Genomic DNA, 27035 nt, shown 5'->3' with positions numbered 1-27035 from the left:
GTTTGAGGAACCCTCAAGGAGACCGAGGGAGTGGCTGGAGAGGGCCGAGGAAAGCTAGGAGAACACAGTTTCCCAGCGCGGAAGGAGTTTACAGAGACAGGGGAGGTGGTCCACAGTGCCTACCGTGGGCCCATGCTTTCCCTCTCCCTTCAGCCGAACACCTGCGGGGCGTGGGGGTCAGGGGGCCAGTCCCCCAGGGCTCCCCGTAGCTGGGGCTCTTCCTGGGGAAAAGGAGGCGTGAGAAGGGGGTCGTTTTGGGAACTCTTCTGGGTTCCAGTTCTGGCCCAACCACCGCCGGTCCGGGTGACCTTGGGGAGTCCCTTTCCTCTCCCAGCCTCAGTCTCCCCCCTGGGTACTCAGCGGACGCTGCGTGCCCCGGCGGTGAGCTGAGGCAGGCGGCGGAGGCAGGGCCCGGGTGGGAGCGGGACCGCCCACTGCGGCGGGCCGGGACCTCGGAGCCAGCGGAGGCGGCGCGCGGGGCTCCTCCCCCGGGGCGGGGGTCGCGGCGCCGGCAGCTGGCGGCCGCGCAGCTGCAGCCTCAGCACCTGCCGCCGCCAGACGGCGCGGGCGCGGCCCGGCCCGGCCACCCCCTCCGGCTGCAGCCTCGGCGCGGGAGGCGGAGCCCGAGCCGAGCCCGAGCAGCGCTGCTTTCCGAGCCTTGGCCGCGACCGTGCCCGCCGCTGGGCGGGGCCGCCCCTCTCCGAGAGCGTCAGCCCGCTAGGTCCTTGTCCGCGCGGGCGGCACCTCCTCTGCAGGTAAGGGAGGGGTCCTGGCACCGCAAAGTTTTGGGGAGACTGCCTGTCCCCACACCCCGGGCCTGCGCCTCGGCTTCCTCCGCGCCGCCCTCCGCCTGCACCACCAGTCCCGGGTGACCCGCGCCCGCCTCCGGTCCTCGTGTCCCCAAGCCCGGCTCGGGGGCGCGTCCGTGGGCTAGCTCAGGACCTGCCATCGTGAACTGTTTGCACAGTAGCGATGTGTGCTCAAGTTTCCGAGATCTGCATGGTGTAGTGAGTGGAAACAGCGGCAACGCGGGAGGGGGAGAGACCTGGGTTTAGGTGCGGCCGCGGCCAGCGCCAACTTTCTGAGTGACCTCAGACCAACCCTCTCTGTCCGTCCTCGATGGCCACACCTGAACCAGAAGGGGTTCGCCAGGGACGATCAGCTGCAGTGCCAATGTCTGTGTTGTCATTTTTTGAGTAGAGGGGCATCCCTGAGTGTCTCAGCTCCAGAACTCATTGCGTGTGGAGAGGAATGAGCCACAGAAGTCAGTCTCCAGGGTCGCGTCGCTAACTTGCAGCAGCTTTGGCTGAGCTTTAGGAGGGGCGTTGAGTCAGCCTCGGGGAGCAGGGGATGCCCCTAGGGTTAGGAGTCAGGACTCTGGCTTCTGGTGGCTCCTCTGCCATACACCCACTGTCTGTGTGACCTTGGGCAAGTGCCCCCTGCTTTTGCCACCTATAAAATAGGGTGGAAGTCGTGTTCACTAGTTGTTCGCTGTCTCTTTCAGCTGTAAACTCTGGAGAAGCGGAACCTCCGGATCTCTGCATTTAGTCAGTTTGGGTGGAGGCAATATTTCACCAAGAATCCATCTAGCACTTGCAAATGAGCGTTTAGAAAATAAAGGAGGCATTTGCAGTTTGCTTTGGAAGTCCCAAAATAGACATGGGGAGGATTGGTGAACGCTCAGTTCGCCTTCTTCAGTGCTTTGGACCGTCATGAAATATTCAACGACATAATGATTTGTTTTCAAAGTGGCTTATAGATCAGGAAGCGTTTCTGTTTGTGAGTCGGTTATTTTTGTAAAAACCTCAGAATGGTTGTTTGGGAAAAAAAATAATGCACTGTTCTAGGGGTCCTGACCTAGAGGCCAGCATCTACTTGTTTCTAGTCTAAGATGATGGTTGAGATGATTTCCAATCAAGACAATTTCGGGCATCCTTTGGTCGGTGTTGAGTATGGGTACGGTTAAGGAGCCAAGTTCATCTTTTCCAGGACTGGTGCATTCTGGCACAGTCACAGCAAAACAAGCATGAGGTAGTTAACTGTGATATGCTAGAAAGCGAACTTTATTCTTTTGCCCAGTATCTTGTTCCCTTTGTGCTGCAGTTAGTGGCTCCCCAGTGTGTGGGTGAAACGCATTACCATGAAAGGATTCTCCCAGAAGTGATTTTATTATTTTATTTCCTTCCTCGACATCCTGGTTTTAAGTTTGAAGCATTATGAAATCAGAGAGCTGGTGAGGGTGTGCTTGGTGACCAGAGCAGAGTTGTGGTACCTAAGTTTGTCTTTCCTGAATGAGACCCCATCCTTGAAGCTAATTTGTCCAGAGCCTTTTATCTCTCTGATGCATTCAAATGCCACCAGTCTTTTCCCTCTTCATTCTCTATTGGTTCATCAAGCACTTTCTCACTACTCATTCGAGAGGACACAAACATGAAAATTACCAACAGGCCCTACCCTCAAGGAGCTTAGATTCTGTTGGGGAATAGAGAGGCTTGTGCCACAGGATCTTCATTGTGGGCTTTATCGCCTGGGATTCCTGTGAACACTCAGGAGGGTGAATTCCAAGTGGAGATATTGGAGAAGGCTTTACAATGGAAGGTGGAGGAAGAAGAGGATTTCAACAGGTGGTGAGGAATAGAAAGGCCATGTGTAGGTCAAGGAGCTGGTACGAGCAAGGAACTGGTGAGAGCTGGGAGAGCATGAGACAGATGAGGGCAGTGAGCCTGGTGGAAGCACAGAGAAGGCAGAGCACTTCAGAGAAAGGGCAGCGGGAAGAGGCTCTGGAGGCTCTGAACCTGGGCTGGAATCCTCGCTGGCTGTGGAGTATTGGGCCTCTGAGCCTCACTTTTTTAATTCGTAAAATGGGAATAATAATAATTCCAAACTCACAAGATTAAATGAGATCATGTATAACGGTGTCTAATAGGATGTTTGCATGTAATAGGTGTTGAATAAAAGTCAATTCATTTTATCAGAGAGTTCATGGGCAAGCTGAACAAGTGTTTGAAGGCACCGTTGGAGTAAATAGTGCTTTTGGTTTAAGCATGTGCATTGATTTAGAACCTCACCAGCAGCAGAGAGTTCTTGTGACAATGTGATGTGTCCTCGAGGTGCCTCCTGATTCAAGGGGCAGGGGCTTTTTGTTATTTGGAGGGTGTTCAGATCAGATACTAACATCAACAACAGGCAATGCCCTGTAAATACTGTTAGGTGGTGGGAGGTCACAGAAGGCTAATCAGAAGGCTCAATCCCTGCCTCACACAAGCTTATCACTATGTACTCAAGGACCCAGATTGGTGGGGGAGGGGGGCAGATTCGACAGTCAGACACAGCTCTAAATATATCGGCTTTGTCCATATAGCTGGGAGCGGGGTACTGGCTCCCTTCTGTCTTAGATTTGCAGTGGTCAAAGAATAGGACACAACCTGGGTAGCATAGTGAGACCCCATCTCTACAAAAAATTTACAAATTAGCTGGGTGTAGTGGGTGTGCACCTGTGGTCCCAGCTACTTGGGAGGCTGAGGTGCTGAGGTGGGAGGATCACTTGAGTCTCACTCGAGACTGCGGTGAGCTATGATCAGGCCACTGCACTCCAGCCTGGTCAAAAGAGTGAGACTCCATCTCTAAAACAAAGAAGACAGAGGGTGAAGAATAACATTGCAATACCTTATGACCCTGTGTAGCACTATGTAGCATCTGTGGTACTGTCCTTCATTTTTTCAATCAATGGTTATTCATAGAACATCTGCTCTCTGCCAGAAAATTGTTCTAGGTGCCTCGAGAATACATCGGAACAAAAGGCAAGGTCTCTACCTTCCTGGAGTTTATATTCTAGTTGGAGAAAATAATGAACAAGTCATTACATAAATAAGGTAATTACAGGTTGTGCCAAAGGCTGGGAAGAAAATAAGTGGGGAAATGTGAGATAAAGTAGTAGGAGTGGGACTCCATTGGAGGGTGGTCAGGGCAGGCCTGTCTGAGCCAGTGAGAGCCACAGGAGAGAGGGAGCCAGTCTTGCCTGGAACTGGGTGAGGGTCAGTGCAGCAGCTCTGTATCTGTAAGAGGTAGGGTAGTTCTGTGTATGAGAATGCAGACTCTGGGGCCACACCACCTGGATTTGAATATTTGCCCCTTGGCTAACTAAATATATTCCACTATCAGGTTATTTAATCTTCTGAACTTCAGTTTTTTCATCTGTAAACTAGGGATAATAACAGTACCTCCTTGAGAGGGTTGTTGGAGAACTGAATGAGTCGATACATGTAAAGTACTTAGAATAGTGCCAGTTATGTAGTAAGCACCAAATAAAAGTTCAATTGAAGGTGAGAGAAGGAGGAAACTGTTCCAGACAGAAGGAACAGCAAATGCTAAGGCCTGGAGGCCTGAAGGGGCTTGGTGCATGTACGATTAGACGGTCTGTGTGCACAGGTATTATCCTCACAGTTATTGGGGAGACTCAAAAGCAGGCTCTCTGCCCCTTCAATACAGAATTATATATTTTAGGAATTTTGAAGAAATGGCCACCCACAGCACTTTTCACTTGCAGGATCAGGCCGAGTGGAGTGGTGAGCTGCTGCTGCGGCTGCTGCTGCTACAGCTTCGGGGACATTGCACAGTAGACCCTTCTTTAGGATCTCTTTCCCTCCCTCCTTCCCTGCCCCCGGAGGTGCTCATTGATGCATAAAGAGAAAGCAAGAGTGGAGCTGAGCCCCTGGTGCCACCAGCCCTGGTACCAAAATACTGGCTGTGCCCGCTTGCTGCGGGGTACCCTTCAGCCATCATCCCCTCCTCCTCCCAAGCTGGAAACTACAGCAGGGGAGGCTAATTGTCTGTGCCTTCTCCCTTGTTCCCTCCTTACTGAAATCTACTCAGTAAGGACCAAGTGACCTTGCCCTGTAAAGTAACAGTGACCAAGCCCTGTTATTTTTACTTCCAAAATCTCTCTCAAATATGCCCCCATCTTTCCATTCTCTCTGAGCATCAGGCTTCGGTGCTCTGTACTGTAAAGTGTGGCTCTGATCTCATCATGCTCCTCCTGAGAGCCTTTCAGTGGGTCTTCCCTGTGTGGATACTGAAGTCCCGAGTCCTCAGCCCAGCAGGCATGATGGGCTACCTCCATCCTTTCTCTCACACCCCCTCCTCTGCACCATGTCCCCACTCTTTTTTTTTTTTTTTTGAGATGGAGTCTTGCTCTGTTGCCCAGGCTGGAGTACAGTGGTGCGATCTCGGCTCACTGCAACCTCTGCCTCCTGGGTTCAAGCAATTGCCCTGCCTCAGCCTCCTGAGTAGCTGGGACTACAGGCACCTGCCACCATGCCTGGCTAATTTTTGTATTTTTTCGTGGAGACGGGGTTTCACCATATTGACCAGGCTGGTCTCGAACTCCTGACCTTGTGATCCACCCGCCTCAGCCTCCCAAAGTGCTGAGATTACAGGCATGAGTCCCCGTGCCCAGCCTCCCAACTCTTAATCCCCCTAGCCTCAGGTCTCTAGGCCTTTGCTCCCCCGTCTAGCCCCTCTGTCTAGCATGTGCTTTAGCCTTGGTGGTCCTGCCTATGCCTGAAGGCTAAGCTCAAATCCTACCACCCCTAGGAAGCTGTCTTCCAGATCCCCTCATCCCAGGGATTTCACTGTTCCTTGATACTTGGTACCTCTCATGGAGAAGTCATTACTGTCAGCCTTGAAGGATTTTGTGTGTGGTCACTTGTGTATGTGGCCACAGCTCACAGAAAGCCTTTGGGAGGGCCGGCACAATGTCCTTCATCTTTCTACCCCACAGCCCTTTTCACAGAGCCTAGCCCTAATGCAGGCTTGATAATGGTCTGTATTGGATTGACAAAAGCCTGTGATTTTCCCGATATCTGAAATGATTTGAGTCAAGCCAGAAACATGAGGCTGATGCTTGGGGCCGGGGCGGGGGTGGGGGGGTGTTGCATATGGTTCTCAGCTGAACTCACTCGTGGCATTCTGATCCCTCAAGATGTAGCTCCTTCATTTGATGATAGGTTGATGCAACCTCTAAGATGAGTCTGAGTTTTGAATTTAGCTTTTCAGTGTGCCTATTTTAAAGGAATATACTGTGTAAAATTTGAACCTTGAAGCTTTTGACAATCATTCTTTATATTATAAAAGCGTTCCTTACTGTAAAAAAGATCAGTATAGAAAGCTTTCAAACACCAAATATACCTATGCACTTAACACCAATCAATGTATAAAATTTTGGTTTATCCACAGCTATTGTAGTTGTACTTTTACTGTATCCTGAGATATACACTAAACTTAATATATGTTCATGGAAGCAGTACTAACAGTGGCTTAAATTTGTTTTGGTAATTACAGATTACATTATACAGGTTTGCAAATCTGAGACTTTTGTTTTTAGTTAACTATCTGCCTGAAGGACAGTGGGAAGCCGGACTAGGTGCTTGGCAGATTGATATGAGGGCAGAAGCCATTATTTTCATTAAGTTACACAGTGTTTTCAGGAACTCATCTGATGTTTAGAGACCTTTTTGCCAGCAGTTAGAAGTGGTTTGGGCCACCAATCCTTTCCCAAGCTGGCTGCTAAATGGTATGTGGCCTTAATATTAGTTGTTTTGGTGAAAAAGAAAAAAAAAACACTAATTACAAGTTGGAAAAGATAAGATGGTAAATTTAAAAGTTCTTTTGACCTCTTTCAAGGAATGATCTGAGAACCTCAGCTGCTTCAGTAAAAGGGTGATATGGCAAAATTTCAAAATCCTGAATGGAAAGAGCTTCAGAGGAATTCATCTGGATGCAACAGTGCATCATTCTTTGAGATTTTTGACTTAAGAGAAGACAGATGTGCAGGCAGCTGAGAAATGCTGTGCTTCCTGTTCTTTGAGTATCTAGAATATAGGGTGTAGGCTACAGCTTGTATTAAAACCAACGATAACAATCCCACCTCCCCTGCCAGTTGAAACCCCTGTCTGACGCTGACTTGTAACTATTCACATGTGAAGCTTCTGAGTTACTGCTTTGTTGTTTTCTTTGCTCCAATGTAGAATTCAGAAGGATGCAAAAGGAAAAACAATTATTAAAGATGAGGATGGCATTTATTTGTTCTTATAAAAATAATTTATTTAGTAGCTGCAGTCTCTGTTCTCTCTGGCTTTCCCTGGAAAAAGACACCACTCCAGACTGTCCAGGGCTCCCCTGGTACCTGTGAATGTGCTGTTAGTTCCTGGTCTGGTTAGAAGATGATGTCTCTGTGGAGATACACACTTGGCCTCTTTCTTTCTCCCTGGGGTGAGGGACATTTTGTGTATAGGAGATGGAAGAATAGATGGTCTCTTTCTCAAGCTCATTCGTGGTTATTTTCAGTACTTAGCTCTTTGCAAAAACTGCGTAATAAGTGTCTTAGTGAGAGTGTGCCTTGTTTATGTGCTGAAAACCTAGATTCACACATATGTTTCCAGATATTTTAGCTACCAGCATAGACCCTCAAACAAGACTGCCAGCTCTGGAGATGATCAAGTACAGCCTTTGTGTGGTGCAGGAATTCCCCTAGCATACCCAGCCTCCCGCTGCTTGGACCTGCCAACCCCCACCACCTTCCTATTCCATCCTCAGTTGGCTCTGGTTATTACAAAGTTCTTCATTATTCCAAGCCAAAAATCTTCCTCTCGGCAATGGTTGCCCCATTGGCCCGATCCTGCCCTTTGAAGCCCCACACACAAAAAATCCATTTCTTCTTCCCTATGACAGCTAGTTAGGCCACTTGGACCTTCAAAGACAGGGATCAGGCCCCCACATCTTCACTTCTTTAGGCAGAATGCCCACTTTATCTGGCCCCCTGAAAAGCTAAGAATGGGACACTGCTGTGCAGGTGGGGGTCTGATCAGCCCAGACAGGAGCAAGCCCACTGCAGCCTCACTTCAGAATCTATATTTGTGTTAGCACAGCCTGAGGCCAGTTAGCTCCTGGTGGGTCCCCCTTCTGGGCTGTGCACTGGGCCACTACGGAACTGCATGCACTTTGGCGTCAGAGAGACCCGAGTGTCCTGGCCCAGTGGTTGACGTGGGGTGGCCCCGGGTGAGTTAGCCCCCTGTCTGGGACTCAGATCCCTCATCTGTCTGACTACTTCTTAGGTGCTGTATTTTTTCCTGTCAGTGCTGTAACAAATCATCGCAATCTTGGCTTAAAACAGCAGAACTGTGTCCTTGAACAGTTCTGGAGGCCAGAAGTACAAAATCGAGATGTTGGTAGTGCTGCTGTCCCACTGGAGTCTCTAAGGGGAATCCTTCCTTTGTCACTTCCAGCTTCTGGTGGCCACTGGCATTTCTTGACTTGTGGCTGCATCACTCCAGTCTCTGCCTCCCTGGTCACGTTGCCTCCTCCTGTCTGTTTCAAATCTTTGTTTCACTCTTATAAGGACACTTGTCCTGAGATTTAGGGTCCATCTGGATAATCCAAGGATAAGCACGTCATCTAAAGATCATTAATTTAATTATAGGTGTAAAAATCCTTTTTCCAAATAAGGATCACATTTACAGGTTCCTGGGATTGGGACTTGGAATTTTTTATTTATTTATTTATTTATTTTTGAGACTGGGTTTGGCTCTGTCACCCAGGCTGGAGTGCAGTGGCATGATCAAGCTCACTGCAGTGCTGATCTCCTGGGCTCAAGTGATCCTCCCACCTCGGCCTTCTAAATTGCTGGGACTATAGGCGCACACCAACTGGCTTATTTTTAAATTTTATTTTTAGTAGAGATGAGGCCTTGCTATGTTGCTCAGACTGATCTCGAACTCCTGAGCTTAAGCAGTCCTCCTGCCCCAGCCTCCCAAAGTGCTGGGATGACAGGTGTGAGCTACTACATCCAGCCAAGACTTGGATATCTTTTTAGGGTGGCCGCCATTCAGCCATTGGCTCTCTACTTTCTCTACTTTTGCAACTCCCTTTTGTTTCGATTGTATTGGAACCCAGCTCTCCAGGGTCACTGGCCTCAGATCCTCAGGCCACATGTCTTCTGTGTCCTCCTTCCTTCAGCATCCTGGCTGCTGCTCTGAAGGGTGCCGGGGCTGTTCCGATCACTCCTGTTGTACAGATGTGGGTGGGGCCCTCAGGGATTAGGCTGCCTAGGAGAAAGCTCAGGTCTTTCTGGTGCATACCCTCATTTCCACCAGCATGCTATGGCGAGTCAGTGGAGGTTTTGTCAGTGGGAAGGAGAAGCTGTGGCTATTAAAATATTCATTGCCGGTTCTCAGACGTAGGGAAGATCCCACAGTGAATGTGCTCTGGACAAAGAAGGGACACATGGTGGAAGACTTATGTCCTCACATTTTCCGCCTAATTTAGACTGAGATTGGCTCACTGAATTTGAGGGAAATTATATTCTCAGTGCCCAAATACTCTGTAAAAAATCAGGAAATGCTCCTTGGCAACCCTGTAAGAGCATAGTAGTATCATCTTCTTGCCCTACAACTAGCCTGTTTCAGAAGTTCCATGGTCCTTTAAGTGTGATCTCCAGTCTGCTGCTGGCTTCTGGGCTCTCCAAATGCAACTCCCACTAAAATGTGCTTTTCTCCACAAAGAGAGTGCGCTGCTTTGTTTGCAGTTGACTTTTCAAGCACTGAAAAAACAAACAAACAAACAAAAAAAACTGAGGGGCAAGCAGAAGAGCTGCGTCTGGTGAAGCTAGTAGTGGAGCTGAGAGAAGCAGGGGGAGGGTAGTGGCCTGGGAGGTTCTGGACACTGAGCAGCTCCAGACTCTCCGCTCATTGCTGCCCCCAGGATTCCTGTCCGACGGCATCCTCCTAGATGGCTGCTGCACTCATTTCAATGTGCTTTGCTAAGAAAGGCCTGTGTGGGGATGGGGGCTGGGGAGGAGAGGCGGGGAGGGAGGAGAGAGATGAATCAGACAGTCCCTGCCCCGCCTGCGGCTGGAAGTAAGTCAGTGCTGGGCAGGGTGCTGTGCTTTGCAGAGACCCTTGGGAGCCTAGCAAGGGCTGGCCATGCCTTGCAGGGAGATCTAGGAGGGCTTCTGGGAGGGACTGGCATTTGAACCGAGCCCTAATGGGTGACTAGGAGATAAAGAAGAGAAAGATGGATAGAATAGTATATCCAAAGTTGACCTCAGGTGGCCCCCTTCCTGGTCATCATCCGATGGAGCTGCACTGGAAGAAGCTCAGGTCTTACAGGGACCTTAAGGACCATCTAGTAAGGAAGATATTCAGACTGCACTGCTTAGAGACCTCCGCTTCTCATTTCTCTTAAAGAACAGTGATTTTAAAGTGGGTTTTAAACAGTGGGTTTAAAGAACAGTGATTTTCCATTTTGACAAGGCTTGTTTGGTATAGCCACTTCACATCAAAATATGATGCTTTATCTGGGATATCTTTTCCAGACTTCGGGAGCCTTCCCTCCTGCCCCCTCATTTCTGCAAGGCAATACTCCCCAGACTGTGTGGTCATGGGGTGTTGCTGTGTAACCTTCCCCACTTGACTGTGAGCTTCCTGGGCAGGGACCGAGCCTTGCTGCTCATTCAGTACGGAGCCCAGAAGGAGGCCTGGGGGGTACAGTGTTGACCGATGAAATGAATGAATGCATGACTGTGACTACTTCCTTAGCTGCATCTGGCTCCCAGCTGCCTTCATTGCTCTCTACAGTCATCAGTAGTATCCTGGCTAAGTCAAGAGCATATGTGGGCCTCTGTGTTTCTCCATCTTATATTCTCTCCTGGAGTTGGTTTGCTATATCAGCCAAGTTAGTAGAGACTTGGAGGGGTGGTGCCCCCTCTCTGCACTTTCAGAGGATAGGGAGGCGATGGACCTAATGTCCAGCCCCTGGAACTGCTGCCTGTTGTTCTGCAACATGGCCAGACTGACCTGGGAACTTGCTTACTCGGTCCAGCTGGCTCTTCTTGGTGCCTTGTAGTCTTAGTACTAGAGTCACAGAGGCAGGAGGGTGCAGGGGGAAGTACCCAGGCCTTTGACTCCATCAGGCCTGAGTTTACCAGTTGCATGATCTGAGGCCCATTGTTTACTTGCTTTCTTAATTGATTATCTGTGCATGTTAAGCTTACAGAAAAGAAGATACAGGGAGGATATAATGACCCGTTTTCCACCTACACATGGTAAATATTCAATAAATGTTAATATTCTTTTTATATTATCTGAAGGGCTGTCATGGAGAAGAGAGATAAGACTGGTTCTGTGTGTTAGAGGCTATCCAGAACAAAGTTTAGTTTTGCCTCAAGTTCTCATCCTTTCCAAATTTCATAAAGCCCCCCAGTGTCCTAATTCCTCAAGCTTACGGCATTCCTGACGTCTTTGTTTCTTATTCTCTTCCACCTGCAAACTACCACCACCTCTCTGTGTGAATTTGAAGGTTGCTTCCCCTTGTCTGGGCCTCAGTTTCCTATCTGTGGGCTAGGTTATATCCAAGGTCCTCTACAGCTTTGACACTACATTTAATTTCACAGCATAGATAATCCATGTCTTAGACTGTTTTGTTTTGCTCTAACAGCTTGTTTGGAGGTTCCAGCAGGGGAGCACAGCTACTCGTATACCCTTGGCCAAAGACCAGTCCTCCTCTGTCGGGGATGGCTGTCCTCTTTGACCAAGCATGCAGCTTCGGGAGCGATGCACATGGAGTGGTGAGGGAGGAAGGGGACACCTGCCTAGCCAGCCAGATCAGCTGAATCAACCCTGGTGACCAGTGGGGTGACAGATGTCACAGCCAGATCGCCCTCATATCCATGTTGCTATAACAGAATACCACAGACTGGGTATTTATAATAAATAACGATTTATTGGTTGTGGCTCTGGAGGCAGGGAAGTCCAAATCAAGAGGCCGGTATCTTTCATGAGCCTTCTTGCTGTGTCATCCCATGACAGAAGGGCAAAGAGAGGGCAAGAGGAGTGAACCCAATCCCACAATAATAAACCGACTCCTGCAATAACAGCATTAGTCTGTTCATGAGGGTGGTGCTCCCATGTTCCAAACATCCGCTATTAGGCCCCACCTCCCATCACTGCCATATTGGGGATCACAGTTTTAGCACATTAACTTTGGGGGATACATTCAAACCATGGCCATTCATTATTTGGAAAGTGATGTTCTAGGCCCCAGAGCAAATACAGATGGAGTTACAGTCCTTGGCCTTACAGAGGTCACAGCCTAGTGTGGGGACAAATAAGAAGTCAGCATCATGAATGCTGCGGTAGGGAATACAGGGCTGAGGGATCGGAACCAGAACAGGGAGAGACTAGCCACTTGATCAGTGTGTGGGCCCATTGCCCTCAGGGAGGAGCTATCTAGAAATGTTTGTTACTACATAAAAACATGAATGATGGAGACCAGGTCTTCCCAGGTGGCACTAGGATTTTTTGCTTTGAATTGGAATTATCAGTATGGAAAATCCCAGCAGAGATGACCTATGTGAGGGACCTTCTTTCCTCTCTTATTCTCCTGCCTTCTTGGAAAGAAAAAAAATATCCAAGTCTTCAGAATAGATTGACCTTTATGTACAGAAGCTCTTGGGACATGCAGCTCAGTTTAACAAGTACTGTTTGTGTGCCTGAGAAATGTCTGGGAAGATGCAGAATTACATGCGTAAAGAGAATTAATCTATCTTTTGCCATGATTGTGTTCAGAAGCTCATTTTCAAAGACAGTTTCAATTTTCCTAGCTGTCTGGGTGACAGTTAGATGCGTACAACCCGTGCACACTCATCCCTCTCTTGTATTTAGTCTGCCCAATTTAATTTGTTTAGATTCCGTAGGCTTTTATTGATTGCCCCTTAGAAGTTTAGCCTAGTGTTGACAGCCTAGGGGTATAAGAGACATCATTAGCCAGAAATTTCTTTTGTAGCTGGACTAGTAAGTCTTATACCCAAGAGTCAGTGAACAGAATGATCTGTTCACTGGGGATTGCTGAGTAAATTGGTGTGAGTGCCAGGATTTCTGCCCCAGGCTGAGAGATCTGGATAGATGGATGCTGAAGATGGTTCTTCAGGAAGTCTTTTGGAGGAGTCTGCATTGGAGATGGGCCAGGTGGGGATTGCATGCCAGAGTGGAGATGCAGGGGGAGGGGGCCGATCAGCAGGTGAACTCAGCATGGGAATTAGGCTTGAGCTAACTTTTCAGTCTCATCCTCCAGCCTGTTGTTCTCATGCCTTAATAATGAAAACATTTCTTCAATGCACAAGGCTCTAGCAGGCCTCTGGATTTTTGTTCGTGCTATTTCCTTTGCTTACCCTCTCCACTGCCCCACTCCATCTACCAGTAAAACTCCTAGTTATCTTTCAATTCTAGTGTTCTTCTGCTGTTCTAACCTCGTGACTTTGCCTCTCCTGGTTTCTCGTAGTGTTTTGTCTATATAGTCATCCTTCAGTATCCCATAGGGGATTGGTTCCAGGACCCCACTGCAGATAACAAAATCCATGGATGCTCAAGTCCTTTATATAAAATGGTGTAATGTTTGCATATAACCTATGCATATCCTCTTGTATACTTCAAATTATCTCCAGGTTACTTATAATACCTAATAGAGTATAAATGCTATGTAAATAGTTGTTATACTGTATTGTTTAGGGAATAATGACAAGAAAAAGTCTGTACATGTTCAGTATAGACACAACCATGCATCTTTTCCCCGAATATTTTCAGTTCAAGGTTGGTTGAATCCATGGATGCGGAAGCCACAGATATGAAGGGCTGACTGTACTTCTGTTTCAGTATGGTACCTGGAGCATGACAGACGCCCAAGAGCTATCACCTGAATAAATGAATAACTGAATAAATGACTGATTATTAGGTTCTGTGTCTGACTCACCTGCTGGCACTGTGAAATGTTTCCTGAGAGAGGAGTGGAGGGCACCGAGATGAAAATGTGGGTGACAGATTCAGAGCAGGGAGACCACTGGGCTGCCCTTGGTGGTGGGGTGGGGGAGATACCCTTTGGAGGGGATGTAGGACATCGACATTTATGTATGTATGTATGTATGTATGTATGTATGTATTTATTTATTTTTACTTTAAGTTCCGGGATACATGTGGAGAATGTGCGAGTTTGTTACATAGGTATACGTGTGCCTAGTGGTTTGCTGCACCTATCAACCCATCACCTAGGTTTTAAGCCCCACATGCATTAGCTATTTGTCCTGATGCTCTCCCTCCCCTCACCCCACCCCCGACAGGCCCCGGTGTGTGTTGTTCCCCTCCCCGTGTCCATGTGTTCTCATTGTTCAACTCCCACTTATGAGTGAGAACATGCGGTGTTTGGTTTTCTGTTCCTGTGTTAGTTTGCCGAGGATGATGGTTTCCAGCTTCATCCAAGGACATCAACTTTTTGATGAATAGAAGCACACAGTAAAAATATTCTCTAAGATATGCTATAGACACTAAACATTCGGGGAAAAACCTGACTCTGGAATAATCAAAGAACTACAAATAAAATCAGCAATAAAAGCAAAGAAAAGAACTGCAAAGAGAAGCCCCCTTATAAATCTAATAAATTAGGGGTGACTGAGTAATTGGGGGAAGTAGTTTTCCTACTGACCGAGGGAGCATAATTGGGATAGTTTTTGTGGGGGGCAATCTGGCTATATCAAAAGCATTAAAAACTTGTATAGTCTTTCACCCAGCAGTGCCATTCCTAGGAATTTATCCTAAGAGAATAATTACAGATGTATTTTCAGAGATGTTTATCTCAACATATTTGTAATACAGACATCGAAAATAAACCAAATATCCAGCAATAGGGACTTAGCTTTAAAAATGGCACTCTTATCTATAGCAAGTAAACAATAATGTTGTAGAATAATAAAGACACAGGGAAATGTTTACAGTGTATATTTTTCAGTTTAGAAACCAGCATATATGGTAAGTTCCCAGTTATGTTGAAAATGTGTCTTTTCACACAAAAAGACTGGAAGAGTAATTAGCAACTTATAGCTTTTAGTGGAAAATTTTTATTATCTTCTCTCCAAAAAAGAAAACTTTCAAAATTTTCTACCAGCCACATGTATTACTTTTATAAGAGGGAGGAAATAAGTGACAATTAAGAAAAAGAGATAAGCTTTTGGAGAGCATTGTTTGAGCATCACTAGGTGGAAAACTAAATGAGCACATCATTTATCTTGCAAATTCCAGACAGGTGGTGTTTTCAGAAGGAAGAGTGGTCTTAGGTCCATTTGTGTGAGTATATTTATAGAAGTGAAAGCTTTGGGGGAAGGAAATAGATTGATTTTTTTTCCCCTTGAACTTTTGAAATTATTTTTTCCACTCCATTTGTAATTGAGCCCAGGGAGCTATTCTTATTTCTTCCTTTCTTGGGCACTGCGTTAGACCTAAAAATGTTAACTGGCTTAGGATGTGGGTTTTGCTAAAATGATTCCCCTTGAAGTCTTCACTGGGCTTTCTCATGCTTAAAAGTGGGGTCCCGCAGAAGATCACTTTCTACCTAATGCACTTTGCTCCTGAAGTCTTTGGCAACGTTGGGGTGGTCAGAAACCACTCCTGCCTTATGGTTCTGGACCCCAGCAGCCACATGTGAGGGCTCAGCAGTATGCACCTGTGTTGGCACTGTCTGTTGGAGAGGTTTATTTAGGGGTCAATCTGGCATCACCTTATCCTGTGGACGTAACATTAGTCTGCAGAAAAAGAGATCGGAGTTGGGTAGAATCTCTTTAAATATTAAAGATAGTGATGCCTTTTGCCACACATCTCCAAAGAGCTCTGAGCATTTCAGACATTACCTCATCGTTAATTTTCACAGTGTTCTTGGGTGAGAAGCTGATGGCAAGTATTCCCTGGTCTCCGTGTGGGGCAGAACATAGCAAATTTTAGGTAGGTAGTAGGAGTTCTCCTGACTAGATATCAATTGGTAAAAGAAAATGGGGGCATTTTTTGGGTGTCTTCTTCACAGTTGTTCTGCGTTACTCAGAAATTAAATTGCCTTCCTGCATTTTGCCCCACTAACACTTATTGAGTGTCTACCGTGAGCAAGGCACAATGCTGAGTACTGTGGCTAGGAGCGAAATGTAAATGTCCTTAGTCCCACACTTAAGGCCTTTGGTGATCTGGCTTCTTCCACCTGGCACTCCTACCCTGATACCTCCACTCTACTTCACATACCTTTTATGCCTCATCGTCTTCATGCTAAGCTGAACCTTTGGTCTTCAGGGTAGCCCAGTGCCATCTCCCTTCTCTGCACTTTATGCCCTTCCCCTGGTGTGCCCCCATTGCGTTTCTCCCTACCCCTGCAGGTCTTACTATCCTGTCCTTCACGCTCTGCTCACCTCCTGCACAAAGCCTTCCCTGATAGCTCACTCTACTTTATCTACAGCTGGATGGGATCTCCCACCACCAAACTCCCAGGCGTTCTACTAGCCTCTCTGCACTGGTCCTTACTCTTTTTTACTTTGTATTTCAGTGATTTATGTGCACTCCTTGATGACTTTTCAAGCTTCTTGACTGAAGAGATGTGCAAGTACTCAATGCATAAAGGAATGAAACGGGCATAATTTCAGGCTAGCAGTCACCAGTTTGTGCCTAGCTTTCTGAGGTACAGAGTCACTGATAGAACCCTACTTGGCCTCGCCTCTCCTTTGATCCTTCCTCACTGAGGCCCTTTGCTGCCTCCCAGTCGGTTCTGTCCTCGCCTTGCATCAGTGCCCGTACCATCTTTCAGTTCATAGCTGTGTATTAAAAAGTATTCCTCTCTTACGGTGTTCTGGGGAGACATGGGAAAAGAGAGACAATTGAAGCATGCTTTTTTTTTTTTTTTTTTTCCCTGAGACAGGGTCTTGCTGTGTCACCCAGGCTGGAGTGCAGTGGCGTGACCTTGGCTTACTGCAACTGCTGCTCCCCCAGGCGCAAGCGATCCTGCCACCTCAGCTTCCCAAGCAGCTGGGACCACAGGTGTGCACCACCAAGCCCAGCTATTTTCTTGTATTTTCAGTAGAGACAGGGTCTCACCATGTTGGCCAGGCTGGTCTAGAACTCCTGACCTCAAGCGATCTGCCCACCTCTGCCTCCCAAAGTGCTGGGGTTACAGGCATGAGCCACTGTGCCAGGCCTGAAGCAGTTTTAAGGTTACCCCTGGGCTGGCCACAATGGCTCACTCCTGTAATCCCAGCACTTCGGGAGGCTGAGGCGGGCAGATTGCTTGAGGTCAAGAGTTCAGGACCAGCCTGACCAACATGGTGAGACCCCATCCCTACTAAAAATTAAAAAAAAAAAATAGCCAGGCATGGTGGCACACACCTGTAATCCCAGCTGCTTGGGAGGCTGAGGCACAAGAATTGCTTGAACCCGGGAGGTGGAGGCAGAGGTTGCAATGAGACGAGATCGTGCCACTGCACTCCAGCTTGGGTGACAGAGGGAGACTCTGTCTCAAAAAAAGAAAAAAAAAAAAAAAAAAAAGGTTACCCCTGTGCTTATTTCTTTTTCAACCTCTGTAATGCAAACCACCCACACTTCATGGGATCCTAAAATTGCAAAGGGCTTTATCCGGAGTATTCTTTGTCCATGAGCTGGCACGAGGGCTGAGATCATCTCCTGCTCTACCTGTGGCAGGCTGCGTGAGGCTGGGCAAGTTATTTAATCTTCCTGTGGCGTCATTTCCCCATCTGTTAAGGGGGGATAATGTGCTTAGGGGTGACCTACCTCCCTGGGATGCTGTGAGGCTTAGTGAGCTAATGCCATTGCTATTAACTTTAACTGAACACAACTGGGCAGAACTAGCAGGAGACCAAGTATTATGTGGCACAGAATAAACTCTACAACTGTAAAATGGATGCATCATGAGACCTTGGGTGTCATCTTCTGTGTTGCCCTTGGCACAGAGGAAGCCAGTTTGCCAGTCAAGGACCTCTAGGGTTTCCTCTCTCGACTGGCTCAAGTGGTTGAGGTCTTGAGGATGAGAATGCCATCTGCAGGACTCCTGTGCCTGTTGTGCTGAAAGGAGAGAAGCCAGACATGTTGACAGGCATAGCTGCAGCTGCCCAGTGTCCGCAGATGAGGAGGGTCATGGTCCTGTGAGGAGGGGGCCCGTGCCACAGAGATACCACCCAACTTTGCCCACATGGCCTGGCAGTCGGTTTTACTTGGGCTTATCGATGAGCTATGGGAAGGTCATTTGATATTCACATTCTTGTGGCCGCAATGTTGGGAATGTGGCCTTTTATCTTTAAAAATAGCTGTGTGCTGGGAGGCCCGGGAGCAGTGTCCTGGGATGGAGGCGAGCTGCCAGCAGGGGGAAGAGGTGTGGATTTCTTTCCGTGGAAGAGTCCCTTCAGCTCTGTGCCACTGGTGAGTTGGTGTTTGCTCATTCCGTAATGTGTGCTGCTTTCTCTAGACTGTTCTTGGAAAGGGGGCTGTTTTGGTTCTTCTCAATTGTGATGTCTTCTCCATATCTTAAAAAAACCTGTTTCCACGGTATATTTGTTCTTGAGCACTTATCCTTTATGAAACCTGTTTGATTAAGATTCTTTCAGTGTTCATAATCGCAATTTATTATGGGTTCTTCTCAAATTTAACTGGTAATTATTTCTCACATTTGTTTTGTGTTTTCAAAAGGCAGCATCCTTAATCATTTTATATATAAATAAGATAATCATTAAATACTTTTGGAACTAACTTGCCAACAGGTTTTCAAAATTGGGGGATCATAGGATGTGAGACCCCAGGCTAGAGACTTTCACGTTGAATAAATCCCTGTTTCAGATGGTGCAATGATGTCCTGAGAGGATAATGAGCAATCTTTGGTTACACAGCTAACTAGTGACAGAATCAGGACTTGGATCCAGGTCCTCTAACTTCCTTGTCCATGCCTCTCTGGTCAGCTCTGTGGAATTTAGCCTCTGAATTACAAGTGAGTGAGAAGGGAAAAAAAATCACTACCTAATTTAACTTTTCCGTATGTCTTAATTAAAATGAATCTTCTAGTTTTAGAAATGCCTATGCCATATACCACAGCTGATCCCTTGACCTTGACTTGCTTGATTCCTTTGATGGTCTGCATTGAGGATTCTTCAAGTGTAGTCCCCACCTGTATTCTCCGAGAGCTTGTGAGAAATATGAACTCTCAGCCCAACCCCAGACCTAGGGAAACTCTGCTGGTGGGGCCCAGCAACCTGTGTTTTAACAAGTCCTCCAGGTGATCTGATAGGCAGTGAAGTTACAGAACCATTGCCTGCCATGGCTTAAGTCATCCTCTCCATGTATTTGACACCCAGGGCAGTGACTCCCTTTGTTTCTTTTTCTTTTATGGATTCTGAGTTTTCTTTACCGAAGAGAGAGTTTCTCTGTTGCTGCTGCTAGCTTTGAATAATGATTCCCTTTCTCTGCTTCTCTGCATTACTACTATACACACACACCTAGCAGGAGTGAAAGACAGGTGGGCCAAAAATGAAAGTAAATAGGCTGGGCGCGTGGTGGCTCACTCCTGTAATCCCAGCACTTTGGGAGGCCGAGGCGGGTGGATCACCTGGGGTCGGGAGTTGGAGACCAGCCTGACCAACATGGAGAAACCCCAACTCTACTAAAAATACAAAATTAGCCGGGCATGGTGGCGCATGCCTGTAATCCCAGCTACTCGGGAGGCTGAGGCAGGAGAATCGCTTGAACCTGGGAGGTGGAGGTTGTGGTGAGCTGAGATCATGCCATTGCACTCCAGCCTGGGCAACAAGAGCAAAACTCTCTCTCAAAAAAAAAAAAAAGAAAAAAGAAAAGAAAAGAAAAGAAAAAAGAAAGTAAATAGGGGATTTCAACAGAAACAGGTTTGCAGGTAGAAAAAACGTCTCAACCACTGAGGTATGTTTTCTGCGTTTAAAACTTGCTACTTCTCTAAGCACACTGATAAATTAGACTGTGTCTAACTGTATTATACTGGGTTTTCTATCATTTATTTGTTGTTTTATTCATTCATTCTGTAGATTTTTTGTACCTTGTATTTGCATGGCTCATGTTAAGGGCTGGGGGAGACGTATTCGAGTTTATCAGGAGGTAGAGAACATGTTCAAAAATAACTATAATCCAAGCTAGCCAGTGATAAATACAGGAGAATCATCTTTAGTAAAAGGGTTGTGGAAGCCTAGAGATGGTAGAAAGCATGTGTGAGGGAGGGGGACAGCAGGGAGGACTTCATGAAGACAGCAGCATTTAGACGAAGCTTAAAAGGAGGTGGAATTTGACATTGAGAGTTTGGGCGTGGGTAAATAACATTCTAGGCAAAGGTGCAAAAAGATCAAAGCATGGCGGGAGGCTCAGTGCAATTTGTTAGGATGGGGGTTATGTGAAGATGATTAGAAAGAAATGAGGCCATGTAACTAGGTCAGTGTCAAACGGAGAAGGATCTTCAAATACTCACTTAGGAGTTTGTTCTTTATCCTGAAGGCAATGGGGAGTCATTGAAGGGTTTTGAATAAGGGGGAGGTATGACCAAGCTGTGCTTTCAGTAAAGTTAATCTGCCATCAGATTAACTGTGAAGTAGATTGAAGTACGTGAGAGGGAGACTTTCGTTGTTTTTATTTTGTAACTGCTTTGCAGCAGTTTGTTGATAGATTGAAAAATTGTCTTAATGTTTAATTGGGAGGTAATTGCCTTTCTTCTGGTGATCGTTGGATTTTGAAATAAGCATCCAGGGCATAGTTTATTGTCTGGGGAATGCAGCTGTAACGTTATAATGGGGAATCTGCAGGAAAATAAGAATCACTTATCAGAATGGCTTTATAGGAAACTTCCAGAACTAACTTCTTTCTTCCTTCTTTTCTTTTGAACATTTTCTTTTAAACAAAATGTGTTCATATTCATTTTATCCAGTAATAACCTGGTAATGCTAGATCACATAAAATCTACAAGTATTGAACACCTAAAGGCTATTGAACACCTAAAGGCTCTTTCTTGCCTTTTCCTACTCAGCCTCCAGAGCTGTTTTCCCTCTCACTCAAGGACTTACTTTGTTAAAGTGCCTAAATCAAACTCATTTTGCAAGGATCTGCCTTATTTCAGTGGTGGCTCTAATGGGAATAGTTGTAGGAAACTTGAATGTCATGAATATTTAAATATGTTATGACTTCTAGTATTTGTAGTATAAAGAAGGCTCTGTTACTGTTGATTTTTTCAGTAGGGCTGTCTTTATAGGGCCTTGGCTTTGGCTAGTTAGCACCATTGATTTTAGTCATTCAACGAGTATTTAGTGAACATCTATTAGGCACTGAAAAATCATGGTGAATCAGACAACCACGGCCCTGCTCAATGTGGAACTTATATTCTAGCAGGGGATATATACAAGTAAATAGTCAAATATAGTCTGAGAGAGGGAAAATACTGGGTACTGTGAAAGCACCGACCCAGAGTAGAGGTCAGAGAAAACTTAACAAGTGGGATATAAACTGAGACCTGAAAACTAACTGGGGGCTGGCACGGTGACTCACTCCTGTAATCTCAGCAGTTTGGGAGGCCGAGGCGGGTGGAACACCTGAGGTCAGGAGTTTGAGACCAACTTGGTCAACGTGATGAAACCCCATCTCTACTAAAAATACAAAAGTTAGCCGGGCGTGATGGTGGGCGTCTGTAATCCCAGCTACTCAGGAGGCTGAGGAAGGAGAATCGCTTGAACCTGGGAGGCAGAGGTTGCAGTGATCTGAGATCGTGCCACTGCACTCCAGCCTGGGTGACAGAGCAAGACTCCATCTCAGAACAACAACAACGAAAAACAACAAGCAAGCAAACAAACAAAACAATTGGGGTAGGTTAGTTAGCCTAAGCTTGTGGGGAGACAACTGGGGGGAAATGGACTGCTAATGAGTATGAGGTTTCTTTCTTTTTGGAGTGATGAAAATGCTTCAAAATGGATTGTGGTGATGGTTGCACAGCTCCATGAATATATTAAAAACCATTGACTTGTGTACTTTAAATTGGTAAATTGTATGCTATGTGAATCATATCTCAATAAACCTATTTAAAAAGTCAGTTGGAGAAGCCAGCAGCAGGAAGGGTGTACCTGGCAATGAAACAGCACATGCAGAGGCTCTGTGCCATGAACAAAAATGGAAGAGATCCACTAGGTCTGGAACCTCCTGGGAAGTGGAGAGCAGTAAGACAGAGGAAAGTGAAGAGGCTCGAGACGGGAGTGGGGCCTGCACAGGTAGGTCCTTGAAGTCCCGTAAATAATAACAGCAGCTACCACTTACGAAGGGCTTATCAAATGCCTGGTACTGTTGTAAGCTGTTTACATGCATTACCTCATTAATTCTCACAACAACCTTATGAGGTAGGTACTATTGTTACTGGCATCTTATAAGTGGGAAAACCAAAGCACAAAACTGTGAAGTAACCTGCCCATAGTCACAGATCTAGCAAGTGGCGTGGCTGAGATATGAGCCTGTATTACTCTGTTTTCACCCTGCTGATAAAGACATACCCGAGACTGGGAAGAAAAAGAGGTTTAATTGGACTTACAGTTCCACAGGCTGGGGAGGCCTCAGAATCATGGCAGGAGGCGAGAAGCAAGAGAAAATAAGGGGGAAGCAAAAGTGGAAGCCCCCAATAAACCCATCAGATCTCATGAGACTTATTTACTATCATGAGACTAGCATAGGAAAGACCAGCCCCGCGATTCAATTACCTCCCTCTAGGTCCCTCCCAGAACATGTGGGAATTCTGGGAGATACAATTCAAGTTGAGATTTGAATGGGGACACAGCCAAACCATATCATTCTGCCCTTGGCCCCTCCAAATCTCATATCCTCACATTTCAAAACCAATCATGCCTTCCCAATAGTTCCCCAAAGTCTTAATTCATTTCAACATTAACCCAAAAGTCCACAATCCAAAGTCTCATCTGAGACAAGGCAAGTCCCTTCTGCCTATGAGCCTTTAAAATCAAAAGTAAGCTAGTTACTTCCTAGATACAATGGGGGTACATGTATGGGGTAAACACAGCCATTCCAAATGGGAGAAATTGGCCAAAACAAAGGTGTTACAGGGCCCGTGCAAGTCCAAAATCCAGTGGAGCAGTCAAATTTTAAAGCTCCAAAATGATCTCCTTTGACTCCACATCTCACATGCAGGTCAAGCTGATGCAAGAGATGGGTTCCCATGGTCTTGGGCAGCTCCGCCCCTGTGGCTTTGCAGGGTACAGCCTCCCTCCCAGCTGTTTCATGGGCTGGCGTTGAGTGTCTGCGGCTTTTCTAGGCTCCTGGTGCAAGCTGTTGATGGATCTACCATTCTGGGGTCTGGAGGATGTTGGCCCTCTTCTCACAGCTCCAGTAGGCAGTGCCCCAGTAGGGACTCTGTATGGGGGCTCCCACCCCACATTTCCCTTCCGCACTACCCTAGCAGAAGTTCTCCATGAGGGCCCCACCCCTGCAGCAAACTTTTGCCTGGGCATCCAGGCATTTCCATACCTCTTCTGAAATCTAGGCAAAGGTTCCCAAACCTCAATTCTTGACTTCTGTGCACCTGCAGTCTCAACACCACGTGGAAGCTGGCAAGGTTTGGGGTTTCCACCCTCTGAAGCCACAGCCCAAGCTGTACATTGGCCCCTTTCAGCCATGGCTGGAGCAGCTGGGACACAGGGCACCAAGTCCCTAGGCTGCACACAGCAGGGGCACCCTGTGCCTGGCCTATGAAACCACTTTTTCCTCCTGAGCCTCTGTGCCTGTGATGGAAGGTGCTGCCATGAAGGTCTCTGACATGGCCTGGAGACATTTTCCCTATTGCCTTGGGGATTAACATTAGGCTCCTTGCTACTTGTGCAGATTTCTGAAGCTGGCTTGAATTTCTCCCAGAAAATGGGTTTTTCTTTTCTATTGCATCATCAGGTAGCAAATTTTCTGAACTTTTATACTCTGTTTCCCTTTTAAAATGGAATGCCTTTGACAGCACCCAGGTCACATTTTGAATGCTTTGCTGCTTAAAAATTTCTTCTGCCAGATACCCTAGATCATCCCTCTCAAGTTCAGAGTTCCACAAATCTCTAGGGTGGGGGCAAAATGCTGCCAGTCTCTTTGCTAAAACATAACAAGAGTCACCTTTGTTCCAGTTCCCAATAAGTTCCTCATCTCCATCTGAGACCACCTCAGCCTGGACCTTATTGTTTATATTGCTATCAGCATTTCAGTCAAAGCCATTCAACAAGTCTCTAGGAGGTTCTGAACTTTCCCACATTTTCCTGCCTTCTTCTGAGCCCTCCAAACTGTTTCAACCTCTGCCTTTTACCCAGTTCTAAAGTCGCTTCCACATTTTGGGGTATCTTTTCAGCAACACCCCACTCTACTGGTACCAATTTACTCTATTAGTCCGTGTTCATGCTGCTGATAAAGACATACCTGAGACTGGGAAGAAAAAGAGGTTTAATTGGACTTACAGTTCCACATGGCTAGTGAGGCCTCAGAATCACGGTGGGAGGCGAAAGGCACTTCTTACCTGGTGGCGGCAAGAGCAAATGAGGAAGAAGCAAAAGTGGAAACCCCTGATAAACCCATCAGATCTTGTGAGACTTATTCACTATCATGAGAATAGCACAGGAAAGACTAGCCCCTATGATTCAGTTGCCTCTCCCTGGGTCCCTCCCAGAACATGTGGGAATTCTGGGAGATACATTCAAGTTGAGATTTAAACGAGCACCCAGCCAAACCAAACCATCTCAGAGCCCAAGAGGTCTGGCTTTAGAATTCACACCATGGGCCCTAAAAAAGGATCCTAGAAGTTATGGGGTGACATTAGAGAGTTGTATACAGGAAAGTGACAAGGTCAAACTTTCATCTTTGAGAAAGATTACTCTGTGGTGTGTGGAATAGATTGGAAGAGGAGCAAGACTGAAGGCAGGGAGACCGGGTGCTACAATGATCCACATAAGAAAGAGATCATGGTGGGGCATGGTGACTCATGCCTGTAATCTCAGCACTTTGGGGGGAGGCTGAGGTGGTTGGATCACTCTGAGTCAGGAGTTTGAGACCAGCTTGGCCAACATGGTGAAACTCCATCTCCACTAAAAATATAAAAATGAATCGGAGTGGTGGCGCACACCAGTAATCCAGCTACTCGGGTGGCTGAGGCACAAGAATCGGTTGAAACTGGGAGATGGAGGTTGCAGAGAGGCGAGATCGTGCCACTGCACTCCAGCCTGGGTGACAGAGTGAGACTGTCTAAAAAAAAAAAAAAAAACAAATCGTGCCAGCCTGAATGTGTGTGATGGTGGTGGGGATAGAAAGAAGTGGAAACTTGAGAGATTGTTAAGGAGGTCACATTTACAGGAGTTGGAAAGTGGTTGGATATGGGGGGAGGGTACAAAGACTCTCAGGTGGATGCCTGGGTTCTGGGCTTGGGAAGTGGGGAGAGTAGGGTGTTTAATGGTGCTCATGATGTAGGTGCCACAGGTGTGTCCCAGCATGGGCTGGTCAGTGCCTGCACATGAGAGAATAGATTAGACCTCTGATCTGACCTCTCCACCAGTCAGAATTATGAACTTGGAGGTGGCAGCGGCCTTAGAATCCTTCTAGATCTAGAGATGGAATTGGAGGTATTAGAAGAAGAGACTTGCTGAGAGCCACACAGGGTGCAGTGCCAGGGCAAAACGAGGTGTGCACCTGCTGCTGCTCGAACTGGTGTGTGTTCACCTGTCCTGTTGCCACTCCCTGGAGAACCTTTGCTTCAACCTGTAAAGCTTTGATTCTCTTCTGAGAGATCATCTCTCTGATCCTTAAAAGAGATATCATTGCTGCACAAACAGTAACAATGGGAATTAAAATAGAAACAAAAAGAATTGGCTGCCTAAACACAGCATCCATCAGATCAAGCTTGTTTTGTGTTCTCGCCTGTCTGCGCTCCGCATCACTTTTACAGTTGTACCCAGAGCATAGATATGGCTTTATGGCCTGTGGTTTATACTCACATTAAATCCAGAAAAGGCTTTTTCTGGAATGTTACATGGTTTCTGGTTCTCATTTTTTGGAAATTCAAGGAAGAAGACATGCAGTAACTTACCTAAGTATGCTTCTGTGGCCAGTTCTGTTTTTTGTTCCTAGAGCTCGTGTCTCGGGGAGCATCTTGCTGCATAGTGTTTTCCTGTTTTCCTTAGGCAGAACTCCCAGCCCTGATCATCTCTATGTAGTTTTAAAGTGGGGTGACTCAAACTGGACACTTCTCTACTGAGGTTAGGGACAGAGGGCAGAATGCTTAATTAGAGCTGAATTTCTGAGTTCCTGGGTCCTGCGGTTTTCGGCGATCTCTGAATCGAGTTGGCATTCATTCACAGCTGTTGGTGCCACTCCTACTGGCTGCCACCTCCTAACAGCTGACCCGGCTCCCTGAATTGTTTGCTGTAAACTGGGCAGCCCTACAGGAGGGAGAAGAGGTTTCCGGATAGAATGCTTAATTAGGGCTTAATTAAGTCAGCCAGAGTGGCCCGTTGGCCTGAACCCTTGCATAGGGTCCTGATTGGCAGGCAGCACCTGGCATTCTTGGCCGCCTGACAGCAATCAGGCGTTCCTAAGCCCCATGCAGAGATGAGCAAGACACACACTGCCCTGCTGTTGGCAGGAGCTCTTCCTAGACTCCCTATAGCATTTTAGACAGCCCGTTCTTATGGGCCCCACTCTCTGCCTTATATTGGTTAGGAGTTTTCTATGTGGCTTGTCTTCTCTATAACACGATGAACACCCAAAGGGCAAGGGCTGTGTCTGCTTAATCTTGATCTCCTCTACCACACTCAGCACAGATCCCAGAGGAAAGAGGATCTAATGGAACGAATTGCATTTACTTTTGGACCAAATCCCTTAATTTGAGATGGCTGCAGACCTGTAAAGTGGAGTCTAGAGTCCAGGGACTGGAATTGAAAAATGCAGAGTCTAGGGGCCCACAAACCCATGGCCAGCAACAAGTCTATGAAAAGGGTGAGGACTTTCAGGGAAGGAACCTCAAAGTCAGGACAGAGCCTTGATGTCATAGTCATGGGCAAGAGTTCTGCGAGGCATGTCCTGGGCCCAGCCCTGCAAGCCATTCTTGGTTGCTTGTGCTGTGGTGGTGGTTGTTACTGTTTATTAGTGTCATAGGTTTGT

The 27035-nt window shown here is 46.8% G+C and overlaps 1 protein-coding gene across 1 annotated transcript in view; it reads left to right on the top strand.

Moving 5' to 3' along the window:
* The first annotated feature begins 553 nt into the window (after window positions 1–553).
* The window catches only part of FRMPD1 (FERM and PDZ domain containing 1), a 97767-nt gene continuing 71285 nt past the window's right edge, over window positions 554–27035 (top strand). Inside the window, exon 1 of the mRNA XM_055351534.2 lies at window positions 554–755. The gene's annotated coding sequence lies outside the window, so the exon portion shown is untranslated. The remainder of the gene's footprint in view (window positions 756–27035) is intronic.

This window comes from Gorilla gorilla, chromosome 13 (genome assembly GCF_029281585.2).
Source record: "Gorilla gorilla gorilla isolate KB3781 chromosome 13, NHGRI_mGorGor1-v2.1_pri, whole genome shotgun sequence".
Taxonomy (NCBI): Eukaryota; Metazoa; Chordata; class Mammalia; order Primates; family Hominidae; genus Gorilla; species Gorilla gorilla.
The sequence above is the reverse complement of the archived record's forward strand: the minus strand, read 5'-3'. Positions and strand labels throughout refer to the sequence as shown.